This window comes from Chrysemys picta, unplaced genomic scaffold (genome assembly GCF_011386835.1).
Source record: "Chrysemys picta bellii isolate R12L10 unplaced genomic scaffold, ASM1138683v2 scaf324, whole genome shotgun sequence".
NCBI lineage: Eukaryota > Metazoa > Chordata > Testudines > Emydidae > Chrysemys > Chrysemys picta.
In genome coordinates, this window is record NW_027053031.1 from 1 (window position 1) to 18,210 (window position 18,210).

General features: G+C 42.7%; 1 long non-coding RNA gene across 1 annotated transcript; it reads left to right on the forward strand.

Annotated features, from left to right (window-relative positions):
* The first annotated feature begins 15 nt into the window (after positions 1 to 15).
* On the forward strand, positions 16 to 11,930 carry LOC135978584 (uncharacterized). Its single transcript, XR_010595979.1, has 2 exons — positions 16 to 3,224; positions 9,278 to 11,930. It is a non-coding gene; the product is annotated as an uncharacterized LOC135978584 (long non-coding RNA).
* Positions 11,931 to 18,210: the final 6,280 nt, after the last annotated feature.

An 18,210-nucleotide genomic window follows, 5' to 3' on the forward strand; every position in this document is an offset into this window, starting at 1 on the left:
AAAATATATGGGGGGAGGAATGTGGCATATGAAGATCCTGGAATCACAGATGGGAATAAACACTATGTTCTGTTGTAATCTGTTTAGCACATAATGCAGCCTATAAGAAGATATTAAGGGGAATGTTGATGACTGGCAATAAATGCATTGATTGGCAGATAAATTACTGAATGCATTGCTTTATGTGGCGAAGCGAACACTTCAATGGTTTCTTTTTTCAGATAAATCCCAGAGAGAATTAATCTGGTCCTAATGTAGAAGGACAACATAAGGAACTCTTTGTGGTGATTTGACAGGTTCTGAGGGGGGAATTCAATATGAAAAAGGCAAAAAATTTAAATGGGCAAACATATTTTTAATGCAATGTGTAACTAACCTAAAGGAATACACTGCCGTAGAATATAGTGTTGTAAATCCTAAAAAGGATTAGGCATCTATATAAATAGGGATAGCATTTAAACTTACTCTGTCTAGCCTAAAAAAAATAAAGGCTATAATACTTCATGGCACAAGCTCACCACCAGCTGGAGTCAATGAGCCAGAGTATCCAATGGTATTACATAATTAGATGCATTATGGTGTTGGAAGGCTTTCATCTGAAGCACTGAGTATTGGCTGTTGTCCCTGATAACAGACTAGATGGCTTATTAATTTGTTTTGATATGAGAGTTCCATTGTTAGGTTTCAGAGTAGCAGCCGTGTTATCCTGCAAAGACCTGTCTCCTGCTGAAGCCAAAATTGCATACATGTGATAAGCTTTTGTAGGATTTGGCTCATTTTAGGCTATCAAAGCTCTTATAAATTTCATTGATTGTAAAAACTCTTTGTAAAGAGAATATTTTGGCTAGTACTGAATGTAGTCACCTGAAACCTAGCAACTGCTTAATAGCACATGCACAGCTGCTTGGGACAAGAAGTGAAGAATACCTTGTATTGACATTAAAGGAGTTTAAAACAATATACTGGTAATTATCCATGTTCCTAAAGTATATTTACACTGAATTATGTGAGGCCATTGTAACTTTTTTTATTTGTCTTGACTTTCTGAATCTAGAAAACTAACATGTAAACATAGGATGCATAGGCTATATGCATCCGAAGAAGTGGGCTGTAGTCCACGAAAGCTTATGCTCTAATAAATTTGTTAGTCTCTAAGGTGCCACAAGTACTCCTGTTCTTTTTGCGGATACAGACTAACACGGCTGCTACTCTGAAATCTGGTAAAGGATTCATTGTTCTGTAACAGTACCTTCTGGGACATCTGACAAACTCACTACACCCGACATATTGCTCTCATAGTATTTATCCAAAGAAGGTAAAGTGTGAGGCATCTAATAAAAATTTGTCATACTGATTCTCATATACATGGGATATTTGAGTGGTGTGTATGTACTCGAAAAAAGCTTTAAAATCTGCGGGCAAACAGGTTTTGCCAGACAAATGGATGTAGATTCAGCTATCGGCCTTGATTCATACGTAGATTAAGCATTGGAAGCTCTGTTTTGTATATGGTGTCAACAGGAGGATGTGAAAACAACTTAAAGTCAGCGCACCAGGAACGGAATCACTGGGGGTCATCCTGACCATGGGGACAAAAACAATGAGTTTTGGGAAATGCACAAAGTCATTTTGTTTTCATTCGCTGAGGAAGCAGAAAGAACAGTGCATTTTGCATTCATGAGATAAGCTGTTTTAAACAAAACTTCAGTAGGCTAAAAACCTAACCTTAGGTCTTGTATTATTGTGCAGGTGCAAATGCTAGTAAGTTGAGATGATTAATAAAGAATAAACAGGTCTTTGGATTTTTTTTCTACAATAGAATTTAAAAATCAAGAGCGTGGTATAAGTGGTACTATCAGGGTGATAATGCTTTAAACTATATGTTAGAGATTAATTAGTTGTCACAGAAAATTTTAAATTCCCTGTCGCTCAGGAACATTGAGAAAATACTTTCCATACTACAGTCATATTGGATTTTTAGGGGCTGATCCTGCTTCCATTTGCAAACATTAATAAAACATCCATTGACCTTCAATAATTGCAGGAATTGGCTCTACCCTCGTAGCAGGAATTGTAAGTTTTGTATAGGCTGGTGGCCATGGATTTATGTACTCTGAAATTCTGTGGCTGTGGAATGTATTGTAGAATTGTGTTCTAGAATGAGTATTTTTTTATTTATTTAAAAAACAAAAAGCTTCTAGTCCTTTATGGATGGGAAGAAAACATAAATGCGAACAGTGTATCTAATGCAGTGTTTGCAGAACGATAGGAACAATAGTTCTGAGGTGTGAATAGTCCTATTATCTCAGTTAGTGTTTGTTTTGAAACCTAATTATGGCTGTTAAAAATGCAACTTTCACTGCTGATAATGTTGGCATCACTCACCTTCTCAGGTGCCAAAAGTCCCAACTGTCTCCTCTGCTTCCAAGACCTTCAGGTTTCCCCTGATTTTTATACTTCATCGATTTGTCTTCAGCAGGGCCGGCTCCAGGCACCAGCTTCTCAAGCAGGTGCTTGCGGCGGCTGCTTCTGAGAGGGGCGGCACGTCCGGAAATTCGGCGGACGGTCCCTCACTCCCGCTGGGAGCAAAGGACCTCCCACTGAATTGCCGCCGCAGATCGCGATTGCGGCTTTTTGTGTGTGTGTGTGTGTGTGTGTGTATTTTGGCTGCTTGGGGCGGCCAAAACCCTGGAGCCGGCCCTGGTCTTCAGTACAAATTGTGCAGCACATTGAAAATTAAAAAATGGAGTAGCAGAAAACTGAATTCAACTGAGGGTATATTCTGATTGTGCTATTCAATTTGATAGTAAAATCTTAATTTGTTAATCTAGTTGAAGATGTCACAGAATTTCCAAACCGGGAATGTCTCAGGGTTCTGTGGTTTTGCCATGGAATATGTGACTGCTTGGGGGGGTTTCATAAGTGGGCATTTAAACCTGCTACGTGTGTGAGGAGGGAGAAGGGATCTATACATCTACTGTCAATTGTAGAGTCACACTTCAAAATTAGTTCCACAATACCTACAACGTAAGCAAAAGTAATTTTGTATTGAAGAATGAAAACAGTAAGTCTGCTCCTCCTGATCATTAGTCTTGGAATAGGGCTTCAGCATGTCAGTCGAGAGCAGTATACGGTCTGCAAATGTTCTAACTTCCCTGGACAAAATCTGGGTGTGTAGAGGGTACAGAGGATTTAATATCTTCCTACATAGAGACCACTTTCAGGTAATGCACATCTTTCTTTTTGTAATACCTTCTTCAAATCCAGGGACAAGGTTGTATCCTGTCACTGATCCTCCCGTCCCATGTTTGTTTGTTTTTTTGTTTTTTTTTCCATTTCATGTGCTAATTCATTCCCCTGCGCTCTTCTGTTTACATCAGACCTGAAATTAATCATGGTCTGTTGAGAAGAAACTTCTGCCGCCTTCTTCACACTGTCAAGTAGCAAACTTGGTGACGATGCAAAATGCTTCTCTTTCCGGAGTTGACGTTGGAAGATTTTTCTCAGCGTCCTTAGCCGAGTCCACGTGAAATGAGCTATTAAAAACACTATTGCTTAGTCAGTGGGGTGGAGTAAAAGGCCAGAATCATCCATTTGCAAACCGCGGGGAGAGAATCTGATGAAATTTGCAAAGGATCCTGATGTCAGTAGACCTGAAAATTGTTTTGGAAGGGGTAAAACTTTGTAGATTCTAACAATGGTTGAATTATTGTCTTTGCTTTTACTCTCCGAATCCCTGCTCTTGGAACGACTATTTTGTCTTTAATATGAAATCTTTGTCAGTGTCTGATAAGACCAGTAACATCATTTGAACTAGAAAGTGCCATGCAAACTGAATTGAATGTTAAATTCAATTAAAATTAGGTTTAGTTAAAATGGGTTTAAGACACCTTATCTGGTTTTGTCCAATTAAACGCTCAAATCTGGTTTAGAAAACAATTTGAGACGAGAGCCTCTTTGATTAAAAAAAAAAAGGGGGGGTGAGTTCAGCTAGTTCAGTGCAGCAGTGAAAGCAGACGATTATAGGACAGAGGCATTGGCATATAAGTCAATGTAAATACGTTGGCAGGAACAATATTCAAACTTGGTGTTGCTTAGAGAGGAAATCATCTTTGTTGGCTCCTGTGGTGCTGTGTGGTGTTAGATAAATGTATTACATTTTGCTGTAGTTTTGTTGGTTCAAGACTAACAGTTCCCAGTAGCTTTTATGATACTATTGATTATATCTACCTAACAATTCAGTCTTATTCCTCTTTTCTTCCAAATGGGATTCCCTTCAGTTTCCAAAGAATATTCTTAAAATGTTTTTTTATTTAGCTTTCTGAGATCTTGTTTGGAGGGCTTACTGAGAATACCTACAAGGTGAAAATGGTAGGAATTTTTATTACTAATTTGTGCTTTTATAGATAAATATTGTTGGTTTTATATACCTCATAGTAGGTTTTGAAACAAATCTTAACAGTAGGGTTAAAATAACTATGTAATAGAATGCTAGGTGGCTTCTCCATTAGTCCAAACCTTTAGTCTAACTGCAAACCTGGACAGAGAGAATTACTTATCAGAGGGAATGGAGCACAAAACCCATTGGGAGGGGAACACTTGATCCCGTGCAGGGATTTGATCTCTGCTGACCAGGCAGGGTGTGGGAGTGCTGAGGGCAGCATGCTCATTTGCTTTGTGGGGGTGTCATATTTGCACTGCCTTTGAACAAGACCCGTTATCCCCAACAATGTTTAGACAACCGACTGAACAGCACAAACTCTTCAAATAGCTGAATCCAAGTCCTTAGCAGAAGGAAGGTTGCTCTGTTGGGGCCTTTAAGGATGCTAGAGCGTCCCGGAGCATCTGTTTTATAAAACAAGGAAAATTTAAAAATCATTGAGGAGCAACTGCTATTTTATATCAAAACAACCTAGGTTTTTTCACCTTAAAGGGTTTCAGTAAAGCCTCCTGTTATAGTAATTCTGGCAGCTGTCAAGAGAAGGCATGTCAGTCTACAGCTGTATTTGATTTATTTTAACTCTTCTCTGCTGACCCTTCTACTTTATTTTAATTGAATTTGGTCTGAATTCATGCCTGTGTCTGTTTGTACAATACTTGTTTTCTGTAGCCTGAAGAGCATGATTCTAAGTAGCAACATCCTCTGTGCTTTTGGTTAGTTCAGTAAAAGCTATTCTCTAACTTAAAATAAATCAACTTAATAAAGGTGGTTATAGAAAAAGGTCTGTTGTACAAAGGGTTTGGCTCTCATCCAAGCATCTCTCAGCTGTGTGTCTAGTCTGAGTTAAGGTTTACTTGTACCCCAGAAATATAATGGAATGCTACATAGTTCTACTAATCCCCTACATCTTTCCTGAGCCCTATATTCATTTTCAGCCAGTGCTAAAGTTACTCTCAGTGGGAAGCGTAATGGTGCAGTGATGCTGAAAGCTTTCCTGCACAATACAGTGTCTTTGAAATAGGGTGTGTCAGTTTTTTCCTTTACTTCATGCACTCGCGGTCTGCGGTGTTAAATCCATGCCACACAAATCTTAATTTTCAATGAGTATGCTGATTGCTGGTTCCTGTTTGTCTTATGGATCTAAGAACTGAACCTTTAGAAGTGAGCCACTGCACACCTGAAAAACTGAGCACAGTAGAATTTATTTAATACACATCTCTTTAAAAAAACAACAAAAACCTGGTGGTCTCACTCCACTTCTCAGTGAAGCTATAATAACACAAGCTGTGGTGAGGGATTAATAATGTAAGACTCTGCTCTTACAAAATACTCTTGTGTGTGTCTATTTTTTGAATATCGTGTACAGTACAGTATTGAGTGTTGGGATGGTGCCATACTGGTGTGACCGTACTGAATGAACGGTGACAACATGGCTTGACATGACTGAACTGTGAAAGAGGATTCTGGGAGAAGAATCCTTTTCTTAGCATCAGGCAGATGCCAGAAGTGAAACTGACTGGCTCCATGCTGCGTGTATGATGAATACTGATCTTTGCGTCAGCAGATATGTCCGCTTGAAAGCAAACAACACGTGTAGAACATCTTGAGTGGAGCACGGGCTGACTGGGGCATCTTGACCCCGTAGAAAGACATCACGCAGGGGGCTTGTCAAGGCTGCTTCCCCACTCTGAACTTTAGGGTACAAATGTGGGGGCCTGCATGAAAACTTCTAAGCTTAACTACCAGCTTAAATCTGGTCCGCTGCCACCATTCCCAAAGCTAGTTCCCTTCCCTGGGAAGCCTTGAGAAACTCTTCACCAATTCCCTGGTGAATACAGATCCAAACCCCTTGGATCTTAAAGCAAGGAGAAATTAACCATCCCCCTTCCTTCCCCCCACCCACTCCTGGTGGATCAAGATCCACCCCCCTTGGATCTAAAAACAAGGAAAAATCAATCAGGTTCTTAAAAAGAAGGCTTTTAATTAAAGAAGAAAGGTAAAAATCATCTCTGTAAAATCAGTATGGAAAATAACTTTACAGGGTAATCAAACTTAGAGCTCAGAGGATCCCCCTCTAGCCTCAGGTTCAAAGTACAGCAAACAGAGATAAACACTCTAGTAAAAGGTACATTTACAAGTTGAGAAAACAAAGTAAAACTAACACGCCTTGCCTGGCTGTTTACTTACAAGTTTGAAATATGAGAGACTTGTTTAGAAAGATGGGGAGAACCTGGATTGATGTCTGGTCCCTCTCAGTCCCAAGAGCGAACAACTTCCCAAACAAAGAGCACAAACAAAAGCCTTCCCCCGCCCAAGATTTGAAAGTATCTTGTCCCCTGCTCTCCATGTGTCAGTATATAATGCCTGCATCTGTAACTTTCACTCTATGCATCCGAAGAAGTGAGGTTTTAACTCACGAAAGCTTATGCCCAAATAAATCTGTTAGTCTTTAAGGTGCCACCAGACTCCTTGTTGTTTTTGTAGATACAGACTAACACGGCTACCCCCTGATACTTGTCCCCTTATTGGTCCTTTGGGTCAGGTGTCAGCCAGGTTACCTGAGCTTCTTAACCCTTTACAGGGAAAAGGATTTTGGAGTCTCTGGCCAGGAGGGATTTTAGAATACTGTACACAGGAGAGCTGTTACCCTTCCCTTTATAGTTATGACAGGGCTAAAGTGAATGATTCATCAGGGAGTGAATGTGGGGTAATGTTCAGTTGGCACCACTCTGCAGTCTCCTCCTAAAGTATTAGGTAAAAATTAATAACCACATTCCCATTGAGCATGCTTTTAAGACATGTGAATCCTTTGAGGAAAAAGTCTAAAAATCAAGCCAATTAAATTAGTGTTGGGGATTCCTTAATTGACGCTTGAAGAAACTGCTAGACAGAGTAGCCAAAACTCTGCTCCATGGGCTTGAGTAGGATTGTGACCAGAAGGGTTTCCAGGCCACACACATCCCTGCGTCCCTCCTTCCCCAGGTTCCGTCCGCTTCCCGGAGCGGCGCGGGGGCAAGGCGGGCAGGCAGGGAGCCTGCCCTGCCTCCAGTGCGTGTTGGGCCGGAGCCGCTCAAAGTAAAGGCTGGGGGAGGGCGGGGGGGGGGGGGGCCGCGAGGAGCTCGCGGGCCGCAGAAAATAACCCCATGGGCCGCATGCGGCCCCCGGGCCGCGTGTTTGAGACCCCTGCTCTAATGAGTCTTACTGGCATTGCTGTGTTGGTTTAGGGTGTGATTTTTACTAACATAGATATGCCAGTAAAGCGGTAGTGTAGACACAGTTACAACGGTGTTTATACTGGTATCGTTTATCCTGGTCAGGGAAATCCAATAAGCACTTTTATACTAATATAAATATGTCCACACTAGAGGTTTTTGACACTATAGACCTGATCTACCCTTAAAATTTTTGCCAGTGTAGCTACGTTATCAAGCGTGGAAAAAATCACACCCCATAACTGACCTGATGGTGGTGGCAAAAGCACAAATGTAGATGCAGTTATACAAGCAAAACCATGCTTTTTCTGATATCGTTTATTTCTTTTTGGGAACTGATATAAATGATACCAGCAAATGCACTCTTCCTGGTATAAACGGCACCTCCACTAAGATGGTTTGCTGGTATAGTTACACTGGCAGATCCTTTTCTAGCAGAGACAAGGCCGTAGCGTAGCCTTTATTAAACTGCTTCTCCTTTCATGTGCTGCTGTGTGAAAGATCCATGGAAAATAGCAGGTAGAGTGACCTGATTATACATGGAGTGTGGCTAAAGGCAGTCCACATACTGAAATAATAGAGATCCCCCCACCCCGCACGCTAATCTCAATTCTAATAATCTTAGAGGTTACTGGTAAATCACTAGGAACTACATTTTATGCCTCAGTCCTGGAAAGATTTTTGCACGTGTGTACCATTACTCATGTGTGTAATCTCATTGGATTACTCCTCTGACTAAAATTGTGCACATGTGTAAATCTTTCAGGACGTGGGCCTTAATAATTCCTGGAAATTTTCTGCTACTGAAAAGCTCTATGATTCTCTAAAAACAACGGTCACAGTACAGTAGTGTAGAATCCCAGCTCTCCTGTTGTGCAGTGCAAAGCAGGAAAATCAGGGATCTACTATGTATGACTGCGAACATGCACATCATGCTGTCCTTTGCCCTCATTCGCTACCAGAGCCAATCCTGCTAATAGGCAGGATTTGCCCAGTTAGCAAGCAGATATTTACAAGAATTTCACTTCCTCATGAGGGACTGCACACCATGCCTGCATGTCGCTGCAATAACAATGAACCCAGTGCCCTGGGCTAGATTTGTATTATAATAGAGCCTGGGAACCCCAGTCACACATACAGTGCAGACAGGCAGGTCTCTGCCCCCAAAGAACTTACAGTTGAAGTGTAAGATGAGATAACAGGTGGTGGGGGAGTACAAGGAAACATTGAGACCGTATTGGTGAACGTGATAAGCTATGGGCTCAGCGCCCTCGCTGCTGATAAGCACTACAGCATTGGTGCCGCATCAGCTGGACAACTTATGTGGTAAGGTGGATAGGAGTCTTAGTGTGACGGGGATATTTAACCATTGGAACAACTTGCCAAGGGCTGTAGCAGATTGTCCATCACTGGTAATTTTTCAATCAGGATTGGATGTTTTTCTGAAAGATCTGCTCTAGGGGTTATTTGGGGGAAGTTCTGTAGCTTGTGTTATACAAGTCAGACTAGATGATCACGATGGTCCCTTCTGGCCTTGGGATCTGACATTTAAGATGACTTTGGGGGAGGGGTGGTGTGTGGTACATAGCACTGAACGAGGTGACCTGTATGTTTTGCTTTTCAGGTGTCCATTGTGGAAGGCATATAACCTCTCATGGGCTGGCGCTGAACTGCTGCACAGATCTTACGTGGTTTGATCACATTGTTCCTTGTGGACTCGAAGGGACGGGTGTCACCTCCCTGAGCGAAGAACTCCAGAGACATGTCACAGTTGATGAAATCACTGAGCCTTTTCTGGATGCTTTTGAAGAAGTGTTTCAGTGCTCCCTAACTTCCCATGAGGAATCTATCGGATAAAGGGCTCCGAGTGCCTCACTTACCTGTGGAAATGTGACTATTTCTTTGGTGCTTTCATGGTGTTACTAGAAATCCAGCTTGCTTGTTCCATCTTCCTATCAGCAATTAAATACGTGTAACAAACTGTACTTCTCGCATTTGAAACATATTTCTTGCTTTTGTAAAAATGAGCTGCTGTGTCTTTAAGTATACATGGGTCTTTAAAAAAAACGAGGAGTACTTGTGGCACCTTAGAGACTAACAAATTTATTTGGGCATGAGCTTTCGTGGGCTAAAACCCACTTCATCAGATGCGTGGAGTGGAAAATACAGTAGGCAGAATATATACACAGAACATGAAAGGATGGGAGTTGCCTTACCAAGTGGGGGGTCAGTTCTAACAAGACAATTCAATTAAAGTGGAAGTGGGCTATTCTCAACAGTAGGATACCAAGGGAGGAAAAATCACTTTTGTAGTAGAAACAAGGCCAATGTAATCAGGGTGGCCCTTTTCAAACAGTTGACAAGAAGGTGTGAGTAACAGTAGGGGGAAATTAGTTTTTGTAGTGACCCATCCACTCCCAGTCTTTGTTCAGGCCTAATTTGATGGTGTCCAGTTTGCAAATTAATTCCAGTTCTGCAGTTTTCATTGGAGTCTGTTTTTGAAGGTTTTTTTGGTTGAAGAATTGCCACTTTTACGTCTGTTAGTGAGTGTCCAGGAAGATTGAAGTGCTCTCCGACTGGTTTTTGAATGTTATAATTCTTGACCTCTGATTTGTGTCCATTTATTCTTTTGTGTAGAGACTCTATGATTTGGCCAATGTACATGGCAGAGGGGCATCACCTCGGTTGATGTGCAGGTGAACGAGCCCCTGATGTTGTGGCTGATGTGGTTAGGTCCTATGATGGTGTCCCTTGAATAGCTATGTGGACAAAGTTGGCAACAGGGTTTGTTGCAGGGATAGGTTCCTGGGTTCGTGTTTTCTGTTGTGTGGTGTGTAGTTGCTGGTGAGTATTTGCTTCAGGTTGGGGGCTGTCTGTAAGCGAGGACTGGATTGTCTCCCAAGGTCTGTGAGAGCGAGGGATCATCCTTCAGGATAGGTTGCAGATCCTTGTTGATGCGCTGGAGAGGTTTTAGTTGGGGGCTGAAGGTGACAGCTAGTGGTGTTCTGTTACTTTCTTTGTTGGGCCTGTCTTGTAGTAGGTGACTTCTGGGTACCCTTCTGGCTCTGTCAACTGTTTCTTCACTTCAGCAGGTAGGTATTGTAGTTTTAAGAATGCTTGATACAGTTTCTGTAGGTGTTTGCCTCTGTCTGAGGGATTGGCGCAAATGCGGTTGTATCTTAGAGCTTGGCTGTAGACAACGGATCGTGTGATGTGGTCTGGATGAAAGCTGGAGGCATGTAGGTAAGTATAGCGGTCAGTAGGTTTCCGGTATTGGGTGGTGGTTGTGACCATCGCTTATTTGCACTGTAGTGTCCAGGAAGTGGATCTCTTGTGTGGACTGGTCCAGGCTGAGGAGGATGGTGTGGTGGAAATTGTTGAAATCCTGGTGGAATTCCTCAAGGGCTTCTTTTCCATGGGTCCAGATGATGAAGATGTCATCCATGTAGTGCAAGTAGAGTAGGGGCGTTAGGGGACGAGAGCTGAGGAAGCATTGTTCTAAGTCAGCCATAAAGATGTTGGCATACCACTTTAATTGAATTGTCTCGTTAGCACTGACCCCCCACTTGGTAAGGCAACTCCCGTCTTTTCATGTACTGTGTATATATACTTGCCTAATGTATTTTCCACTCCATGCATCTGATGAAGTGGGTTTTAGACCACGAAAGCTTATATCCAAATAAATTTAGTCTCTAAGGTGCCACAAGGACTCCTCATTGTTTTTGCTGATACAGACTAACGTGGCTACCACTCTGAAATGTGTCTTTAAGTATACATTGCATTCTGACACTGATCTTGGCCACCTCAATCTCTTTGTCTTAATGATCAAATGACATACAAAACAGGGCAAAAAAAACAAAAGGGGTTTAATTTTCCTTTACACTAAACCCCCTTTACACCATTTTGGTGGTGGTACAATGCTTTGAAGTGGGTGCAGGTGTAATTTACTCCCACTTAAAGTCCCCAGTATACTGCCAGAGCAGTGTGAAGGGGTCATAGCATAAATGGGGATAAAGCCCAGGAATTTCATTGACAAACTAGATGCTGCGTCTGAACTGAGCTTCCCCGGAGAAGTAAGTTTGAAATTAAAACAGGAAGGGCCGTGTGATTCGTGTCTAGTTTGTGATTCATGCTAACAGCCAGATCCATTTCTGCAGTACTCCTGCCTAGGCGGTTATTTCCCACTATGTATTTGTGCAACTGATTATTCCTTCCTAAGTGTAGTACTTTGCATTTGTCCTTACTGAATATCATTGCATTTATTTCAGACCATTTTACCAGTTTGTCAAGATCATTTTGAATTCTAATCTTGTCTTCTAAAGTGCTTGCACCCCTCCCAGCTTGGTATCATCCGCAGATTTATAAGTGTATTCTCCATGCCATTATACAAATCATTTATGAAGATATTGAGTAGACCTGGACAGATTCCTGTGGGACCCCACTTAATATCCCCTTCCAGCTTGACTGTGAAGCGTTGATAATGGCTCTTTGAGTAGGCTTTTCCAACCAGTTATGCACCCACCTTATAGTAGGTTCATCTAAGTGATAGTTCCCTAGTTTGTTTATGAGCAGGTCATGTGAGATGGTATCAAAAGCCTTAGGCTAAAGTTGAGTTATATTACAAGGCTTGTTATCCTGTCAAAGGAGGATATTAAGTTGGTTTAACATGATTTGTTCTTTGACTAATCCATGTTGACTGTTACTTATCACCTATCTTCTAGGTGCTTACAAATTGATTTTTTGATTATTTGCTCCATTATCTTTCCAGGTAACAAAATTAAGCTGATTGGTCTGACTGGTCAGACTAATTCTTTAATTTGTCAGGGTCATTTTGAATTCTAATCCTGTCCTCCAAAGTGCTTCTGTCCCTCTCAGCTTGGTGTCATTCTCCGATTTTATAAGCATGCTTTCCAGTCCATTATCCAAGTCAGTAATGAAAATATTGACTAATACTGGACCCAGGAGTGACCCCTGTGGGATCCCACTAGATATGCTCTGGTTTCACAGTGAACCCTTAAGAACTACGCTCTGAGTTCAGTCTTTCAATCAGTTGTGCACCCATGTTATATTATTTCATCTAGACCACATTTCCCTAGTTTGCTTATGAGAATGTTACATAGGACTGTCTCAGAAGCCTTACTAAAATAACCATATATCACGTCTACTGCTTCCTTGCTATCTGCTAGGCTTGTAACTCTGTCAAAGAAGGAAATTAGGTTGGTTGGCATGGTTTGTTCTTGAAAAATCCATGCTGGCTATTCCTTAGAACCCTATGATTAAAAAAAATTAAAATTAAATTAATGGTGATATCCTATCTCCTAGAACTGGAAGGGATCTTGAAAGGTCATTGAGTCCAGCCCCCTGCCTTCACTAGCAGGTCTAAGTACTGATTTTGCCCCAGATTCCTAAGTGGCCCCCTCAAGGATTGAACTCACAACCCTAGGTTTAGCAGGCCAATGCTCAAACCACTGAGCTATTCCTCCCCCCATGATCATTTAGGTGCTTACAAATTGGCCATTTAATATTGATGGTTCGAGTAGCTTTCCAGGTATTGAAATTAGGCTGACTGGTCTATAGTGCCCCAGGTTGTCTTCTTCCCCAAGAAGGATACCCGGAGCGTGTAATGGAATTGAACCAAGTAGTTATTTATTAATAACCTCATTAAACTATTTCTTTTAGTGAATTCCCTTCTGGCATTTACAATGCCTGGGTCCTCATCTTGCAATAACCTCTGCTCAGGTGGACCGCAGTGCAGAGCTCCCATGACTCTACTGGGTCTCCATACAATCACACGGCTGTGTCCATGTAGTGGACCCTTGGAGGATGGGGACCTTAGATCTCTCCCGGCCCGGAAGACTTGGACAACTGGGAAAGTGACAAGATTATCCAAAGCCTGAAATCAAAAAATGGGAGGAAGTGTTGTCTAGTGGACTCGGCACAGGACTGCGACTCAGGAGATGTATGTGGCTGACCCAAACACACTTTTTGTGCTTACTTGGGAGAGATTTCCAAAGGCACAGAGGACAGTTAGGCACCGAATGCCCATTGAAAGTCACTGGGAGTTGGGTACATACCTGATTCAGGCCTTTGCAAATATCCCCCCTTACCCTCTCCATTCTCAGTTCCCCATCTGTGCAATGAGGATAATACTTTCCTACCTCACAGGGGTGTTGTGAGGATAAAATCTAGTGATGACTGTGAGGTGCTCAGGTAGAGCCCTGCATGGATACAAAATTTGTATCCACATCCAATCCACAATCCACAAACATGGTATGCAGATATCGGCAGATTGGCAGGGCTCTACACTCAGGTATTACGGTGATAAGGGCCGCCTAAGTGCCTAGATCGGTATCTGCTGCCATACAAATGAAACCTGGTTAACGAAGCGGGGGAGTGATTGTTATTCAGACTGTTTAACTCAACCTGACACATAGCTGGAAGGAAAGATCTTGGTTCAACACCCACGTAAATCGATTAGTAGCTGCAAGAGCTGACACCCCAGTTCTTATGGCCCTGTAAGGGCATGTGCAAGTCATGATTTGATATTCCTAAAGTAACAAGAAAAAAACAGCCCCTCACCCCCCAACTGCATTAAAAAAAAAAAACAGATTCATAGATTCTAGGACTGGAAGGGACCTCGAGAGGTCATTGAGTCCAGTCTCCTGCCCGCATGGCAGGACCAAATACTGTCTAGACCATCCCTGATAGACATTTATCTAACCTACTCTTAAATATCTCCAGAGATGGAGATTCCACAACCTCCCTAGGCAATTTATTCCAGTGTTTAACCACCCTGACAGTTAGGAACTTTCTCCTAATGTCCAACCTAGACCTCCCTTGCTGCAGTTTAAGCCCATTGCTTCTTGTTCTATCCTTAGAGGCTAAGGTGAACAAGTTTTCTCCCTCCTCCTTATGACACCCTTTTAGATACCTGAAAACTGCTATCATGTCCCCTCTCAGTCTTCTCTTTTCCAAACTAAACAAACCCAATTCTTTCAGCCTTCCTTCATAGGTCATGTTCTCAAGACCTTTAATCATTCTTGTTGCTCTTCTCTGGACCCTCTCCAATTTCTCCACATCTTTTTTGAAATGCGGTGCCCAGAACTGGACACAATACTCCAGCTGAGGCCTAACCAGAGCAGAGTAGAGCGGAAGAATGACTTCTCGTGTCTTGCTCGCAACACACCTGTTAATACATCCCAGAATCATGTTTGCTTTTTTTGCAACAGCATCACACTGTTGACTCATAGTTACCCTGTGGTCCACTATAACCCCTAGATCCCTTTCTGCTGTACTCCTTCCTAGACAGTCTCTTCCCATTCTGTATGTGTGAAACTGATTTTTTTTTCCTAAGTGGAGCACTTTGCATTTGTCTTTGTTAAACTTCATCCTGTTTAACTCAGACCATTTCTCCAATTTGTCCAGATCATTTTGAATTATAACCCTGTCCTCGAAAGCAGTTGCAATCCCTCCCAGTTTGGTATCATCCGCAAACTTAATGAGCGTACTTTCTATGCCAATATCTAAATCGTTGATGAAGATATTGAACAGAGCTGGTCCCAAAACAGACCCCTGCGGAACCCCACTCGTTACGCCTTTCCAGCAGGATTGGGAACCATTAACAACAACTCTCTGAGTACGGTTATCCAGCCAGTTATGCACCCACCTTATAGTAGCCCCATCTAAATTGTATTTGCCTAGTTTATCGATAAGAATATCATGCGAGACCGTATCAAATGCCTTACTAAAGTCTAGGTATACCACATCCACAGCTACTCCCTTATCCACAAGACTCATTATCCTATCGAAGAAAGCTATCAGATTGGTTTGACATGATTTGTTCTTTACAAATCCATGCTGGCTGTTCCCTATCACCTTACCACCTTCCAAGTGTTTGGAGATGATTTCCTTAATTACTTGCTCTGTTATCTTCCCTGGCACAGAAGTTAAACTAACTGGTCTGTAGTTTCCTGGGTTGTTTTTATTTCCCTTTTTATAGATGGACACTATATTTGCCCTTTTCCAGTCTTCTGGAATCTCTCCCGTCTCCCATAATTTTCCAAAGATAATAGCTAGAGGCTCAGATACCTCCTCTATTAGCTCCTTGAGTATTCTAGGATGCATTTCATCAGGCCCTGGTGACTTGCAGGCATCTAACTTTTCTAAGTGATTTTTAACTTGTTCTTTTTTTATTTTATCTGCTAAACCTACCCCCTTCCCATTAGCATTCACTATGTTAGGCATTCCTTCAGACTTCTCGGTGAAGACCGAAACAAAGAAGTCATTAAGCATCTCTGCCATTTCCAAGTTTCCTCTTACTGTTTCTCCCTCTTCACTAAGCAGTGGGCCTACCCTGTCTTTTGTCTTCCTCTTGCTTCTAATGTATTGATAAAAAGTCTTCTTGTTTCCCTTTATTCCCATAGCTAGTTTGAGCTCATTTTGTGCCTTTGCCTTTCTAATCTTGCCCCTGCATTCCTGTGTTGTTTGCCTATATTCATCTTTTGTAATCTGTCCTAGTTTCCATTTTTTATATGACTCCTTTTTATTTTGTAGATCATGCAAGATCTCGTGGTTAGGCCAAGGTGGTCTTTTGCCACATTTTCTATCTTTCCTAACCAGCAGAATAGCTTGCTTTTGGGCCCTTAATAGTGTCCCTTTGAAAAACTGCCAACTCTCCTCAGTTGTTTTTCCCCTCAGTCTTGATTCCCATGGGACCTTACCTATCAGCTCTCTGAGCTTACCAAAATCTGCCTTCCTGAAATCCATTGTCTCTATTTTGCTGTTCTCCCGTCTACCCTTCCTTAGAAATTGCAAACTCTATGATTTCATGATCACTTTCACCCAAGCTGCCTTCTACTTTCAAATTCTCAACGAGTTCCTCCCTATTTATTAAAATCAAGTCTAGGCAGCTTCCCCCCCCAGTAGCTTTTTCAACCTTCTGAAATACAAAGTTGTCTGTAATGCAGTCCAAGAATTTGTTGGATAGTCTGTGCCCTGCTGTGTTATTTTCCCAACATATATCCGGATAGTTGAAGTATCATGACTCTACTACATGTAGAAATGAGGAAGGACTAAGAGAACATGCCGTGGTTTGTGGTGTTCTACAGATTTGAATTCTAGCATTTGTTTGCATACGCTCCGGCTATGTTGGCCGTGTGAAGAGTAGCTGTGCTGAATGGTGGAGGGATTACTTGGAGCAGCTGGACACAGATGTGACTGCGACTGAGAGGTGCATGTGTACCTTGAAAGATCAAGTATGCCTCATTCTGTAGGTTGTGTGTGTAGAGATCTACCAGGGAATCTTCTTGCCATGGGGATTGTCAGCAGCCTGGTGGCAGACATGACGGTGGTCTCCGGGGCTTAGTGAGGGGTAGGCAAAGGCAATGCTTCAGAAGGAATCCCCAGGGCAAGGTGAAGAGGTGTCATGAATCATTTGTGGTAGAGCGCCCCCTTTGGGCAACATGGGAAGCGTGCACACGAGTCCAATGAATCTCTCATCCCTGCAGGTGCTGCAGGGTGTCTTTCTATCAGGCTGGTGCTTAATTCTCCAGCTGAGGCCTCTCAGCTTTCTCATCCCCTCTCAGGGTCCCAGCTGAAATCACAGAACAGCCCACAGTCAGCAAGCGGGGCTAAGCAAAAGTAAAGAAAAACCTGTAAGCAGCTCCCTCCAGGCTATGGGCCTCTCTTACTTCAGAGCCACTGTCCACTTCAGAGCCCCCCGGGGATTCCCATGCATGTCTCAGTCCTTTCCCCCCCTTCAGCTCCGGTGTTCTGCACCCGCCTTCTGCCAGGGCAGGAGGGCTGCAGGCTGTCAGTTCTCTCTCCAGGGCTGGAGAAGCTCCACAATGTTACCCCCATCTCAGCGGAGTTCCCTCCTTTTAACTCCTCCTCCAGTCCTGGCATGATTTGCCAGTATGGCGGGGCAGGACCACTCCAGCCCAGATCAGCTCCTTAACCCCTTCCATGCTACTGCAGGGTTTATATGACCATGTCACAGGGTGGTGGCATTTAGCAAGGCTGGGGTGTTTGTGTGGAGTAGGCTTGGGGTTGAGTATAGGTAGCTTCTGTGTGTGACACCTGACCTAAGCCTGAGCTGTGCCTTAGCGGAGAGAAGGTGTTAGACTTTGTCCTACAGTGCCCATGTGCTGAATGCCCAAGTATTCTACAGCATGTGGAAGTGGAGACTCCAGTATGTGCGTTACTGGAGTGCTGGGGCATTGCTCAAAGAGGACTGAGCCAAGGTTGCATTGTGGAGGTGGAATGCATCTTAACTTCCTATTTCCTGGCTTTCAGAAGTTTACTTTTAGCCACTCCACATTTTGGAAGGGCACGAGATACCACAGGGCAACCTGATCTCTGATTAACAAAGTTCTGGGGCATCCAATACCCTTCATAGCAACAACCATGATTTCTGAACTTGGTTGTTCAGAGAATGCACTCAAATACTGCAGCGTCGCTCCATAACCAGTGGCTAGGGGGTGCGAAAGGGTTGTCCTCTTTCTTTTAAAACCCAAGAGCAACCTTTGCATATTGTTCCCAGCCAGCAAACCCCACCCC